Source organism: Pelodiscus sinensis, chromosome 16 (genome assembly GCF_049634645.1).
Source record: "Pelodiscus sinensis isolate JC-2024 chromosome 16, ASM4963464v1, whole genome shotgun sequence".
NCBI lineage: Eukaryota > Metazoa > Chordata > Testudines > Trionychidae > Pelodiscus > Pelodiscus sinensis.
In genome coordinates this window covers 19,664,825-19,679,097 of record NC_134726.1, presented here as the reverse complement: position 1 = coordinate 19,679,097, position 14,273 = coordinate 19,664,825, and the positions used below count along the sequence as shown (strand labels likewise).

Sequence of the window (14,273 nt, the reverse complement as noted above, 5' to 3'; positions counted from 1 at the left end):
GCATATTATTATGGCTTCTTCAGTCTAATCTTTTTCTTAGCTGCCTAGAGCATCATAAAACTAAGTATGTTATATTTTTCCATATGTCAAAATACCAGCTACTTGTGGTATATTCTTCATTTGTCTATTTTTAGTCTGTGGTTGATTAGCACCTTCTATTTAGCAGTCTGCCCACTAACACAGACCCAGTCTGGCTTGTAAATAAGATAACATTGGCAAGAAAGGTGAAATTGAATATATTCTTCTGATTATAAAACTCAAAGGAAAATCAAGTGCTAAAAGGCAGTATGGTATAAAACATACCAAATACTAGGCTGGCCCCACTATCTCCACACTGTTGCATTTTTATAGACCCTTTCATCCAAATGCATCCCCAACTAATTTATACATTACTGTCCCTATATTCCCCATTACTGCTTGTGCCTATCCCACAGAAGCATGTCCCCTTCTGGCGTGTTAGGGTGCCAACAACAATGCAAGAAAGACATCAGCTGCTCTTCAATTAACAATACACCATATGGTGGCAATAAAAATATTGAAAAGGATTTTAAAGCGGCACTTGCATTTCATAAACCCTTCAATACTATCATTCAGTGATACCCCCGCCTATGGTCTGAGGACCCCTGGGGGTCTGTGAGGGCACTGCAAGGGGTCCATGGAAAGTTTTAAAAAAGAATGATGGGGCCCACTGAAGTGGGCCCACCCTTACTTTTCTTTTCCTTTTCTTCTCCCCCATTCTGGAGCACGAAGGCGGGGCAGGGGCAGGAGCCATGCGTGCCAGGATGCAGCTTGTTTTTGATCGCATTCTCAGGAAGCTAAGGGAACGTGGGGAAAGTGTTTGTTTGTATGCCATCCATGCCTCTCATGCCTGGCTGGTGTGTGAGAGGCATGTGGGGATGCAAGCACTTTCCCCTCGCTCCCTTAGTGTCCAGGGAACAGGAATAAAAGCAAGCCGTGATGCGGTACACACAGCTGCTGCCTTTCCCCTCCCCAGCACTCCTGAAGTTCCACCCTTTCTCCCTACTCTCCTGAAATTCCACCCTTGAGGAGCTGGCAGCTCCAGAGCTCCCTTTGGCCATGAGAGGCCCCTCACTCCGTGGATGGGCAGGAGATGGAGGGGACAGGACTTCTGCAAGCAGCGTGGGTGAACAGCAACCAATGGGACCTCAGATGCTCCGTGCCCTGCACTCTGCACATCTCTCAGCCCATGCTGAAGCTGACAAGCTGTGAGTGTTCTCTTGAGTAGGCTTATAAATGGTTCAGTCACTTTTTACCAATTTTTTAAAATCTTTTTTGAATATGTCATTCCGCTCTAACCGTTCAAAAGCTATTAAAGTGGCGGGAAGGGTTTAACTGGGCTAGCAAAAATGGATCGCCTGGGGGGGTCTGTGAAATTTTAATAGGGTCCATATGCTCGAAAAGGTTGGGAACCACTGCTGTAATTATATTCCTGCATGCCTCATGTATTAGAGATCACACAATAAACTGGCACTACTGGCCTTCTCCTTGTGTCATACTGCTCTCCCTGAGTCAAAGTAAAATGCAGCTGCCAAGATGAGTTTCCTCTCCACTGTCCAGACCAAGATGTCTCTGTTTTTTTTAATCTGTGCACTCACGTTCCTATTCTTGTCCAGTTTGTTCAACAGTGGCCTCCTTATTTGTGAAGCGATAACTCAGCATGGTCTACATCGCTTCCCCTAAAAGCCCCCTCCTGCAGTCCACCGCCACTTTTTACATCTCTGCTTGTCATTGTCTCCCTACCCATACCTGGCGTGCAAAGAGCCATCAGGAGATTTCTGACACAAGAGATTTCTTACCTTCTTTTGTGCCACCTTCCTGATGAGTATCAAGTTCCTTTCATCCCCCTGTGCAACCAGAAACCTTTACGGAGCAGTGAGGTTTCAGTGAGTATGGCCAATTTTGTGTCTGCAACTCTACTGTATTATCCTGGTTTATTCTCTTACCACCTGTAGACTTCATGCTTTCATGGACTTATAACTATTTCTTCTATGTGCCACATTACGCCAGAATTCTATAAGCAGTAACGACAGAGCATACAGTGTTAATGTTATCAAGTCTGGGCTACAAGCCAAGGGGTAGGGTTGGTTATAAGCCATAGTCATGCACTGGGGCATGGCTCTTCTCTTGGGGAGACTCAACAAACAGTTTCATCCAGGCCTAGCCAGCTCAGCTGGCAGGTGGGGAGCGAGAGCTAGGCTATGGTTCTACCCCTCTATGCAGTGAAAGTAGTGGATCTAGCTGCACCGGGAGCGTGGGGATGTGTGTGCGTGGGGGCTTGGGGATCCTCAAACTTCCTCCCAGAGCAGCCAAAGTGTTGTTCCTATTCTTAATAAAACCCAGACGTACCACGTATTAGCTGCTAATCACAATTATTTTATTTTGCCATTTTAAATATAAAACAAATAGCTACATTCAGCATTAAGACCAACTGCTGGCAACAGCTGATCTTTTAAAATGAAACCATTAGAAGCACCTGCAATTTCCTACCTGCATGCTTTGGTTCCATCTACAACATTTGTTTTAGGAAAATATATACCAGGTTAGGCAAGTTATACACAAAGTGCCAGCCCCAACGTAATGTCAAATAGCTTTTGTTAATCCCAAAAAAATCAGCTCTCCAAGTAGAAAGTGTGACCCTTAACTTCAGCAGCATTAACAAGTGGAACAATACTCAATGCAGCTATAATTTTAGCATCTCATTTGTAGAGTGAATAGGACTCAACACAGAACCCAGACAAGTAATTCACATCCTCTACCTCTAATCTTTTACTTCAGCTTCTAATTCATTATATTTTCGACTTTTGTAAGAGCTAGAAACACAAACTGTTGGTACAGGATTTTACAATCCAGATTATTTCAAGGAACTGATTTTGTAAATTAGTCCATCAGTTTATGATCTTGTATTGGCATTTTATTGTTTATACAGTACGTTATTTTGTGTAAACATATATGCTGCACACGTGTGTACTGATACCATAGACTCATTGACAGAGAAAAGTAGAAGAGATATTGCTGTGCAGATCTAGAGGCTATTTACTATTGTTAGATTTCTTATCACAGTCTAAATGCTAGTTATAATGCCACTGAATGGACAGATTCTGCAAAACATACTTAAACCAAATAACACTCACTCACACAGATAGTCCTATGGATTTCAATGGGAAAACTCTCATAAGTAAGTGCTATTCATGTTTGTGGAACATGGCTTTTCACTATAACGCCCCACTTTCTCATAATTTACACAATCTTTCATCTAGTGCATTGAAATTTTCCATCTCTGGTATTTACCTAAAGAAGTTTTTCTACTTTTGGCGCAGTAGAGAAAAAACAATTTACTCTTTTTTCAAATCAGGAGAGAGTTTAAAAAAATACACGTTCTCTCATTTAAAAAAAATGCAATTTTTAGACACAGCTCCAGTGCTCAAATCTTTGGAAAAAAAATTGGCAAAGAAAAAGGGCTCCAGGAGAAGTGCCTTAGTGTTTTCTGGTGAGAACTGACTAAGCTAGGGAGGATTGATAACGGGAAAATATATCTGTACTTATATGAAAATTTCTTTTATTTGATTAATAAGGTCCATAGATCCATTACAGCAGGTACATCCGTCTGCTTGCAGCTTGGGGCTAGATCCAGCCCTGTCAGTCGCTTACAATAGCAAAATTTCTGTCTCTCGGAAGTGCCCCTGCTTGAGAAAGCTTCTTCAGCCCAGTTAATTCAAATCTATTTTCCTAAGTACAGCTGTGCTAACCATACTTTTAGGGGGAAAAGCACAATTTCTCTTACTACAGAGAATAGGATTTTTTTTTCTAATTCCTTACAGCCAAATCTTTAAATGCCATCTTTATTCTGGAGGATTTGTTTGTTCTCAAGGTAGCTAGGATGTGTGAAGTTTATTTCCTCCTCTCCCCATAAATCTTCAAGTGAGCACAGATACATTTTCCTTTTCTTTGTGTTAAAGTCCACAGATCTGTTACAACGGCACTTTCATAGCAGTGTCCCCAGAGTGGGAAGCAGTACAGTGTTCCCTGAAACCTGAGCACTTGGGCGGCCACCCAGGAGAAATTCAGATGCTGCCCAGCGGATTGGCAAAGCAGCCACAGCCAGCAACACGTGTTTCTCTTGGTGGTGCACATCTGCACATGCCTCTGTGCACATAATAAAGTTTATTCTGCTAATGAGTGGAAAAACCTACTGTTCACATTGAAGCCTAAATGTGGACTTTAGGAAGGGAGTATACTATATATGGCCTCCATCTTCCCTAAGGGTATGTCTACACTAGCCCCCTAGTTCGAATATTTAAATATCCTGGGCTTTATTTGCATGTTCCCGTCAGGTCGCCATTTTTAAATGCTCTAGTCCAGACTAACTGCCTGCAGCTACATGCGGCAGTTAAACGGTAATTCAAACAAAGTCCTTAGTTCGAATTACCTGTTACTCCTCCCGGACTAACTGGCCGCAGGCAGCTAGTCCGGACTAGTGGCATTTAAAAATGGTGACCGGACGGGAACATGCAAATAAAGCCCAGGATATTTAAATCCTGGGCTTCATTTGCAAGTTCGAATGCCTACATTAGCCTCCCTAGTTCGAACTAGGGGGCTAGTGTAGACGTACCCTAAATCACTAAAGAGTGGAGATAATTAAAAAAAAAATACGGCACTGGTGAAGGACTGGATTGCCACTTTGCAGAATTTCTGTACCTGTACTGACGGCCACAAGGCTGCCTAGCAGATCTCAATGCAGGAGACATGATTTCCCCCCTCTCCTCCCCACGGAGATTGACAGTGTGCTCCTGCCCACAAGTCATAGTCTCTGCCAACAGAGAGGCAAATGCAGTGCCACTGCTGTTCTCTCCTTGCTACCTTTTGTGCATTCTGGGGAGCCAGTGTTTCCAGTCTGCCTGATTCCTTTCCTGCCTACGGGAGGGGATCTGATGACCCTTTCCAGCTTGGGCTCTGCACAGTACGGAAGAGCCAGTCTCTTCAAAAAGCCCACCAAGCCTCCTCTGTGAGACCTTCAAAAAGGGGGTGAAACAGGAGCCACAGACCCTTCCTTTGCCCCTGGCTGTTCTTGGCCTATCTCCCCGAACATCTACAGGGGGACTGTAAATGCCTCAGAAACGGGAAGAGGAGCCGAGCAGGTCAATCTCCTCAAAAGTCAAATGCAGCCTTAGGGAGCAGCTGGGAACAGATGGACCCATTCTTGAGCTAGACGGTTTAATCCCTCAGAAATGTGAACTAAAGTTTGGACTTTTCCTCAGAAAAGCTCTGCAACCGGGAGGACTGGCCAAGCCGCCTGCTTCCTGGCACAGAGGCAGAACTTCTGGGAGCCAGGCACTGCTCTGCTGCCAGCATCTGAGAGGTCCGCTCCTGCCCCAAGCTGCAAGCACACTGATGTACTCAGTGTATCACAGCGCTGAACACTCTGTACACTTCTTCGGTTACAATAGCCTTTAGCTATTTTGACCAACGTCCTAAGGGATGGCAAAACGGGCACCAAGCCCCCAAGAGTGGACATCTACAGAATCTGTGTATCCCCAGCTGCCCCAGCCCTTCCTCCCATCCCACCTGCTACTTCTCACTGTGCAGCAGACCCACACAAAGGCATGGCTCCCAGGGAACAACTACTGTGGTCGTGCATGCTGTGCAGATGACAAAGACTCAGACACCACAGCTTTAGTGAATGCAAGACTGATTCTACTTCCTGTTTATACAGACGTTCACCGCCTCGCTGTATGGTCCCTAATAGCAGCTCTTAATATTCACAACTAATGTCACACACATGTGGACATTCTTCTGCCTGGGGCTCTGTACCAAGATCCACTCATGCTGGTGCTGATCCCAATCCTGCTGAGAGACTCTTGAGAGTACAAGTGAGTTGAAGACACTCTGGAGAGCCAAGCCCGCAGTGCATATTAGGAGATGTGTATATTCTTATGCAGCTCAGCTAGGGGACAAATTCTAGGCCCAAGAGGCAAGCCCGGTTTCTACTGAGGCAATGACTATGAATGCTGGGGAGTACCTAGTAACTAGGTTTAGTTTCATGGGAAGAATCAAAGATACAATCTTCAACCAGAGATCTGGATTTTAGAGGAATTCTGATGTTTTATAAGGTGAATGCTCTGGGTTACTCTCCGCAGAGTCTACTTTACAGTTGATACTAGGGATGTTTAAATTAGATTAATCAACTAATCGAATAGTTGATGGAATTTCCATCGACTATTCAATTTGTCAAGAAGGGGGTTTCCACTTCGAAATGTAGCAAGAGCCCACCCGGCTGTTGCTACATTTCAAAGGCGGAAGTGCCACGCAGTGTTCTGCCTTTGAAATGCCATATGGAGCCTGGGGCCAGAGGGGGACTCTGATTTCCCTGCTGGCCCCAGGCTCCATGAGGCACTTCAGCATTGAAATGTACAAGAGCCTCAGAGAGGACTCTTATACATTTCAAAGGAGGAACGCTGCCGCTGCACCCCTGCCCCCTCCCACAGAGCTGGAGCTGGGGGGAACCGACTTTTAAGCCAGCTCTCCCCAGCACCTCCTCCTCCCCCCTCCCTTTGCTGCCTCTTTCTGATAGAGGCAACAGGGCGGAGGGAGGGGCAGACTAGTTGACTAGTGTGTCGACTAGTTTATCGACTAGTCAATTAGTCACTTGCATCCCTAGCTGATGATAGGGCTGTAATGGGGTAACTGATTAGCACTGCTTTACTGGCATGCTTACCAGGGTAAATAGAGGGTGGGCACCCATTCTGGCCGGAGCAGCCCACTCCAGCCTGGCTGGGCCCACCGCCCACGTTGTGGCATGGCAGGCTGGTTAACTGATTAACATTTTAAATGGTATTTTACATCCCTAGTTGATACCTCCTATGTTTTTCTTCTCGGATTTGGTGACGAGTGAGGACAGTGTTTCAGGCTACACTGCTAAGCTGTGTCTAGACTACATGGCTCCATTAATGGAGCCATGTAGATTTGACAGGTCGGCAAAGGGAAATGAAGCCGTGATTTAAATAATCGCGGCTTCATTTAAATTTAAATGGCTGCCGCGCTGAGCCGACAAACAGCTGATCAGCTGTTTGTCGGCTCAGTGCGCTAGTCTGGACACTCCCGCGCCGACCTGAAAGCCCTTTATCGACCTCCCCGTTATGCCTCGTAGGATGAGGTTTACCGGGGAGGTCAATAAAGGGCTTTCATGTCGACAGGGGAGCGTCCAGACTGCCCCGATCTGCCGACAAACAGCTGATCAGCAGAGCGGGGCAACCATTTACATTTAAATGAAGCCGTGATTATTTAAATCGCGGCTTCATTTCCCTTTGCCGAACAAACAAATCTACATGGCTCCGTCGACGGAGCCATGTAGTCTAGACGTACCCCTATTGACAAATGCATATTCCATTTTTATACAGTATCTCAGTAACACTGCTTTAATATATACTCTCAGACCCTTCCATGAATAAAAGCAATTAACAATTTTCTGCAAGTTCATGTGATTAAGTAACCTATAAGCAAAAATTAATGCCCTGTGGGTGAGAAGCAGCAGGATATAATTTACAAAAACTCAGTGACTAGTCAATTTAACATTAAGGAGCAAGAGGTCAGTAAAAGTGCTCCTTTTCCAAGCAGAAGCCTTTACCTGGGATAAAGGTGAGGCTGATGCTAACATTTTGAGTCTGTTTTAATCACTTTAGAGGGTGATGGAATAAACTTATGGCAGCATGGGTGCCAGAGTTGCTGCCTTCCAGCAGGACAATTCATTTCCTGACATTACCTGAAAGTTTCTATTACTGTGAACTTCTGAATTAAAAGGCAATCCTGAATTCCTACAGCTTTACAATACACCAGAGTAAACCACCACAGTTCTGGGCTGGTTCTACCTGCAGTCCCATGGTAACCCCAGATTTCTAGGGACTGCTAACCTACCTATAAAAGAGGAAAAAAAAGGAAAAATTTGTGCTATATTCAAAGCTAAACACATGATGTTTAAAAAGAAGACTTGTATTTATTTCTCTCTTCTCTTGTTCTGTAGAGACAAATCGCTTTCCATGACAGGAAATGAAAAAGAAAAATTCTCCATCACTCTTTATGATCTCATTTGTGTTACTGTTTCAGGTAAAGGCCATAGTCCTACTGTGTTAGGTGCAGTTCACATACATAACACAACAAGGATATGCCCTGTTTACAACTAATTTTTGCAGACAATCTATGGGGTGAATGTAAATAACAAAATTTGAGAATAAAGGTTTTCACCTATTGGAAGAGATGAGAATTTACTAATGACTCAATAAACTTCTTTTGATCTGACAACTTTAAACTATGATTGTAAATATACTGAAATATGATTATGTACATATTGACTATGACTACTATGATGCAGTTTTGTTCTGTAGTTTACTTACAATGCATATGACATTGTAGCATTTAGCAGGGGAGTAGACTGAGTAATATTTTAAATAACAACCTTCTTATTTTGGACTCATAGTTAGTCTCAAGCAATTATTGAAACCATTTTCATGTTTTACAGATAACTGCCTAATTATAAGGACACTGGTGCACACAGAAATAGACACAGATAGTGAATCTAATTTACTATGATAAATATCTAGCCAGGGTAATAATCTTAAAAACAAACTTGTATTTGTGACATTTCTAATTAAAATAGTATCATTCCTAAGAGACGAATCTCAATTATTTACTTGTTTTGCCAGAGTGTGTTTAGTGAAGCATTTCCCCCTTTCTCTCTGAGTCATGAATAAATGAGAAACAGTTTAAAGTAACAATACGTTAATTAATGCTGAATTAGAATGAATTTCCTATTAATATCTACCATACCAATTAACAGCGAATTAGTTCATCATGATCAACATTATTACAGTGAATACCAAATTACTTCAAAATGATCTTCCATTCATTTTAAGCAATATCCAGTGACATTACCAGACTCCAAAGAGATTATATAAACATGTCTAACAATGGATACAAAGTGCTAGGGACACAAAGTCTACTTATTTATCTTGTATCTTATTCCTCTGTCCAACATTAAAAATATGAGGGATCTAGCGCCCGTTCTGTTCATCTACTGGCCTGTCATATTAAATTTTGCATCTTTGGCCTTCTGCTCCTGACTTCGTTTATTCTAAAGTGAAGATCTACAGTTCTGACAACTGTGTCGAAGTAGGTAACGAATGGCAGAACACTGTTAGGGTGACCATACTTTCCCAAAAGGAAAACGGGACATTACACAAAGCTGGCAGGAGGCTTCCCTGCCTCTTGCCTGCGCAGGACCAGACTGAGGTCCTCCATCACCCTCGTATGTGGGATTGGCACGAGCCCCCTTGCTGCTTGCCCATATGGGACTGACCCACAGCCCCCCTCTCTAGCCCTTGTGTGGGGGCTGCCCATAAAGGGCTGGCCTGGCCCAAGCCGCTCTCTTGAGCTTTCCTTCCCACACATTCCTCCATGCCCCACTAGGGTTTGGACCCCACTTTTTTGGCAAAATGGCATCTATCCTGTTTTCTCTTGCCAGTTGGTCAAATGGGGAGAAATGCACAGTTTTGCCAAAAAAGTCAGAACAACCAGGGCTGTCCTGGCCAAAACAGGGGAATATGGTCACCCTACTGTTCGTTAAATGAAGGCAAAGCACTTATCTGAACTGCTAAATGCTGTCCTGGTGAAGTAACTCTCATTCCGTGGGAGACACAAGAAGAACAATGTGTGACTCAGTCTGTTATTGCTTTGAAATGGTCAGTAAAGATACAAGAGAATTTTCTTTTAAGGCCTGATCTTGAAAAATGTGAACCTCTTCCTGAAATGAGTTGAGTGCCCTCAGCTTCCACTGGATAGTGCTTTGCTCCACAGATGGCTTCAATAAGAGATACTGGAGGCAGCTACTGTCAAGAAGTCTCAGTGCTTCCTTGGGACTTGAGGAAGGGAGGGAAACAAATGTACTTGGCTACCACTAACAAAGCAGATATGGGGCAATAGTTAAGAAATTGTAACTCTCCTAAACACAGTTTAATCAGCAATTGTGCTATGGATGCCTCTATTAACAATCCAAATGAGAATACCAAAAACATTTCAGCACAGGTGATAAGAACTTTGAAAAGAAAAGTAATTATGGAAACCACAGTGGAACTTATGCGCACATCTACAGCATGCTAACTACCCATCAGCCACCTGTTCCTGTTAACATGCATGGAAGTTTAGGGTGCTCAGCACCTGGCCGGTTGTGGTCAGTACTTTACTCCCTACTGGGGATTAGACGGCTTCCTTGGTCAGCCATTCGGAGACATCTCCTTTGAACAGCCTCTGGGTGACTGTTCCCTTGATTATGTTGCAGCTTTGTTACCTCAAGAGATTCACAGAATTAGCCTCTCCACAGTGCTTAGCAGGTCAGACTATTAGGTGTGTGTCAAGATGTGCAAGTCTTTCTGCATGCTCCATAAAGACACTGCAGCCACCCCTTTACAGGGATGCTCAACCAACTTTGCCAATGATGTAAGCACTCAGAGTAAAGCACTGCAGAGGTTTTCAGAGTCAGCTTGGGTCAGCAATATTTAGTTGCATCTAAGCCTTCTTAGGTCAACAGCCTAAAAAGGGACTGGGCTGGCTTCAGATTGGTCAGGCAGTATGCTGTAAATAAACTAAGCACTCTAGAACATGGCCCACCTGGCTCAATGCAAAGCTTTCCATGGACCACCAATTGCTAATGGAAACTCACTGTTATTACATAATTACACCTAAACCTTTTTGCTAGTGCTGCAGCTGGGGAGAATGGTTTAATTTCACCAGTAAGAAAGGAAATATTAAATTAGTAAACAGATTAAGCGCTTTAACTTTCCCATGTTAGTTTATCAAACTTCATTTTAAATAAAGTAAAATATTTTATGCTTCACACAAAAAGGTTTCAATGTTTTACTTATGGCAGGGGTGGGGAACCTTTTTTTGGATTGGGGCCACTGATCCACAGAAAAATCAGTTGGGAACCACACAAGTGAGAAGCAAAAAACCCCTTTAAACCCCCTTAACCCTCACTAATGTGGCCCCCAACTGAGCCACCTCACTCACCTGGTGCTCCAGCCCCATGGAATGAGGTGGAGGGATAGAGAGGACTGAGATTCAGGGCTTCCCATGGGCTGGATTTACTCTTCTGGGGTCCTAGAGTTGGTGGATTTTATGGCCTCCCCAGGTTCTGGGGTGGGGACAAAAATGAGGGGTTCATTCTGCGGGACAGGGCTGTCAGTAAGTGGGACAGGGGTGAGGGTGCAAGGTCTGGGCGGGAGGTTGGATCTGGGAATAGTGTGTTTGGCCAAGGGAGAGGGGCAAGAGCAAGGGAAGATGCATTGTGTGGCCAGGAGGGAAGGTGCAGAAACAAGGGAGGGTGCAGGAGCAGGCTGGGGTTGCGGGATCTCAGCAGGGGGCGGTGCAAGAGGAGGCTGAGGGAGGAAGTGCGGGGTCTGGGCATGAGGGGGCAGGGAAGCACTTACTTGCTTTCACGCCCCACGCCATGTCTCAGGCCCGGCCTCCTGCTGCTCCCATTGGCCAGATTCCAGTCAATAAGAGCAGTGAGGAAAGCCTCTAGGCAGCATGTCAGTGTGCTGCCCGTTCCCGAGCTAGGGGAGCAGGAGCAGCAGTGCATGTAGCTGCTTCTGGCTCCACTTCTTCCCCATGGGGTGGATCTGGCAGTGAGGCTCGGGGGCTTCCTGCACGAAGGGAAGCCAGCGCTGGTGCTTCAATTTTGCAGGGGGAAAGGGGGTGAGGCTGTAGCGCCAGCGCTGTCTCCTTGCCGGGGTGAGAGGGAGGAAGGGGGGAGCTGAGCTCAAGACGCAGACCGCAGTTTGGGAGCTACTGCTCTAGAGACAAAAGTTACCCTGTTTTTACTGGTTTGTGTTTTAAAAGGTACCAACACGAGGGACCATAACCAGAGACTGGTATTTTACTGTTGCTTCAGCTGCACAAGAATTTTATAAAACTGAAGGTGAAACCTCAGAGATGGGCTATTATTTATTTTGCTTAAATAATTTTTGCTGAGCTGCCTACAACTAACGACTCACTAGTTCTGCCAGGCGCACCTCACACTCTCTGTTACTGTGGCGTTTGTTTGTTTTTAAATATTTCTTTACTTAAATGCCCATGCAGGGGTTATGGAGATGTTTCCCTGCATAGGATCTCAGTGTTACAAACACGGGCCCTGCTTTTGCCTCTTCTTACACATAGATGGAATCCTACTGAATTCATGAAGACTCAGCACAAGTGTAGCAGTTTGTTAACATTCAAGAAATTTTGATCAGGCTCATGTAAAGCACAAAACGAACAGGCTACTCTATAAAACAAGTAGTCTCAGGGCACCTTTTATATCTCTATCTATCTATCTATGGGTGTGCCTAGACTACAGGGTTTTTTCAAAAAAGGTGGCCTTTTTTTAAAAAAAACTTCCCCTGCGTCTAGACTGCTGCTGCGTTCTTTCAAAAGTAAAGCGAAAGAATGCGGCACTTTTTTCAACTGCGGAAAATCTCGTTTTAAGAGGAAGAACGCCTTTTTTTTTTAAAGTACTCTTTTGAAAAAAGGCGCTATGTAATTCAAACTGTGCTTTTTCTAAAGAGAGCATCCAGACTGCCTGGGTGCTCTCTTCTGAAAAAGTGGCTTGCTTTTTCGAAAGTACTGGTTGTAGTCTAGACACCCTTTTTCAAAAGAGGCTTTTTTTGAAAGTATCTTTTGAAAAAGCCTTTTTCGAAAGAGGTTTGCAGTCTAGATGTAGCCTATCTATAGTATCATGAGCTTTCGTGTGCAAAACCCACTTCTCCGGATTTGTCCATGAAAGCTCATAATTATATATATATATATAAGGTGCCATCTACCAAGGATTCTACACGTGTCTCCTGAGTGTTTTTATTTCTTAGTCTTAAACCAGTCACTGGGCTGCATGATTCTTTCAAACCAAACCAGTCTAGGATTCTGGCAGCACCTGCTTTGCCCCTCGGTATTTTAGATGCTACATTGCTGTGTCTCACAACGTTGACACCAAGAGACCATATACAAGCATGCAGGTCTCACCGTGGCTTCCACCAGCCTTAGTTACTTTTCACACAGATACCCCAACATGACCCCAGTCCCAAATTTCCACCAAACTACCTTTGTGACAATGGGTTGGGGTTCCCAGAACTGTGAGTTTAGGAGTTTTCAGGGTGAGAAATATGTAATGATTGGTCAGAGTTTTATTAAAGAAAACATTCAGCCTGTTCTAAAGCTCTTCATTTACTTTCTGTGCTCTGGAGTGGTTTTTGACTCTTGTATGGCAATGGAAGAAACTATGGAAACTTAGCAATAAACAAAGTGAATATTCCTAGTGAGAAGTCTTCTTCTCTGCTTAAATCATTTGCAAGTTTTGATCCTTCAAGCAAATGAAACTGTTGGAAGCTAACCAGTTGCTATAGAACATCAGAGCCAATATTGTAAATGGAAAGGTAACAACATCAATACAACAAATCCCAAAGGTGTTACAGAGATTTATCAAGGCTCAAACCTGAAATTAGTGTCTGAAAATAATCTTTATTGATTCCATCTCTTGTTTCATTCTCTTTCAGTGTGTTCAGAGCCTGGTGCATCCATAACCTTCTCTCCATCTCATACTGTCATGCTCACAGCATGCATAACCAACAAGAAGTGAAAACACTAGCAATTACCTTGTTAAAGTATACTCTCCTTTACATGACCTTCCAGGGAAAATTCTACTGAGACTGTGAAGTAAAGAATAAACAGTATGTATAAAAAAAATATTCCCAGTGCAATGAAAGTCCTCTCATCCCTGTTCAGCAAACCACCATGCTGGCTGCTTTCAAGTCCTTCCTAAAGACTCCTTCTCTGATGTCCATAAGAAGTGAATAATTAAACATTAAGGGCCAGATGTTCAGCTGGGGAAAGTCAGCATAGAGCCACTGTCATCCATTGGGCCATGATAATTTATAGCAGCTGAGGCTCTGGCATCATATAGCTCCAAATTAATGTTTCCTTTCAGATTCCCATTAGATCAGGAGTGGCAAAGATACATCTGGCAGGCTGGATCAGGCATGTCAAGCCATTTGATTCAGTCCACAGCCCACCATGCAGCTCCCCCACCCGCAGTCCAACTGAGACTTGGGGGCAGAGGACTGCACAAAGTCATTCACTGTTCAAAGCGGCTGGTGTCTCCTTCTCCCTGCCAGGGGTGTGTGGTACTTAGAGGGAGCCACCAGTCATTTTGAACAGCAAATGACTTTGTGCACTCCCCC

General features: G+C 44.1%; 1 protein-coding gene and 1 long non-coding RNA gene across 2 annotated transcripts in view; one reads left to right on the top strand and one right to left on the bottom strand.

The window, feature by feature from the left end:
* XYLT1 (xylosyltransferase 1) overlaps positions 1-14,273 on the bottom strand; it is a 400,682-nt gene that overhangs the window by 125,625 nt on the left and 260,784 nt on the right. The window lies entirely within an intron of this gene.
* LOC142818600 (uncharacterized) lies at positions 1,088-13,701 on the top strand. The gene is made up of 3 exons (XR_012896142.1): positions 1,088-1,226; positions 8,036-8,118; positions 13,590-13,701. It is a non-coding gene; the product is annotated as an uncharacterized LOC142818600 (long non-coding RNA).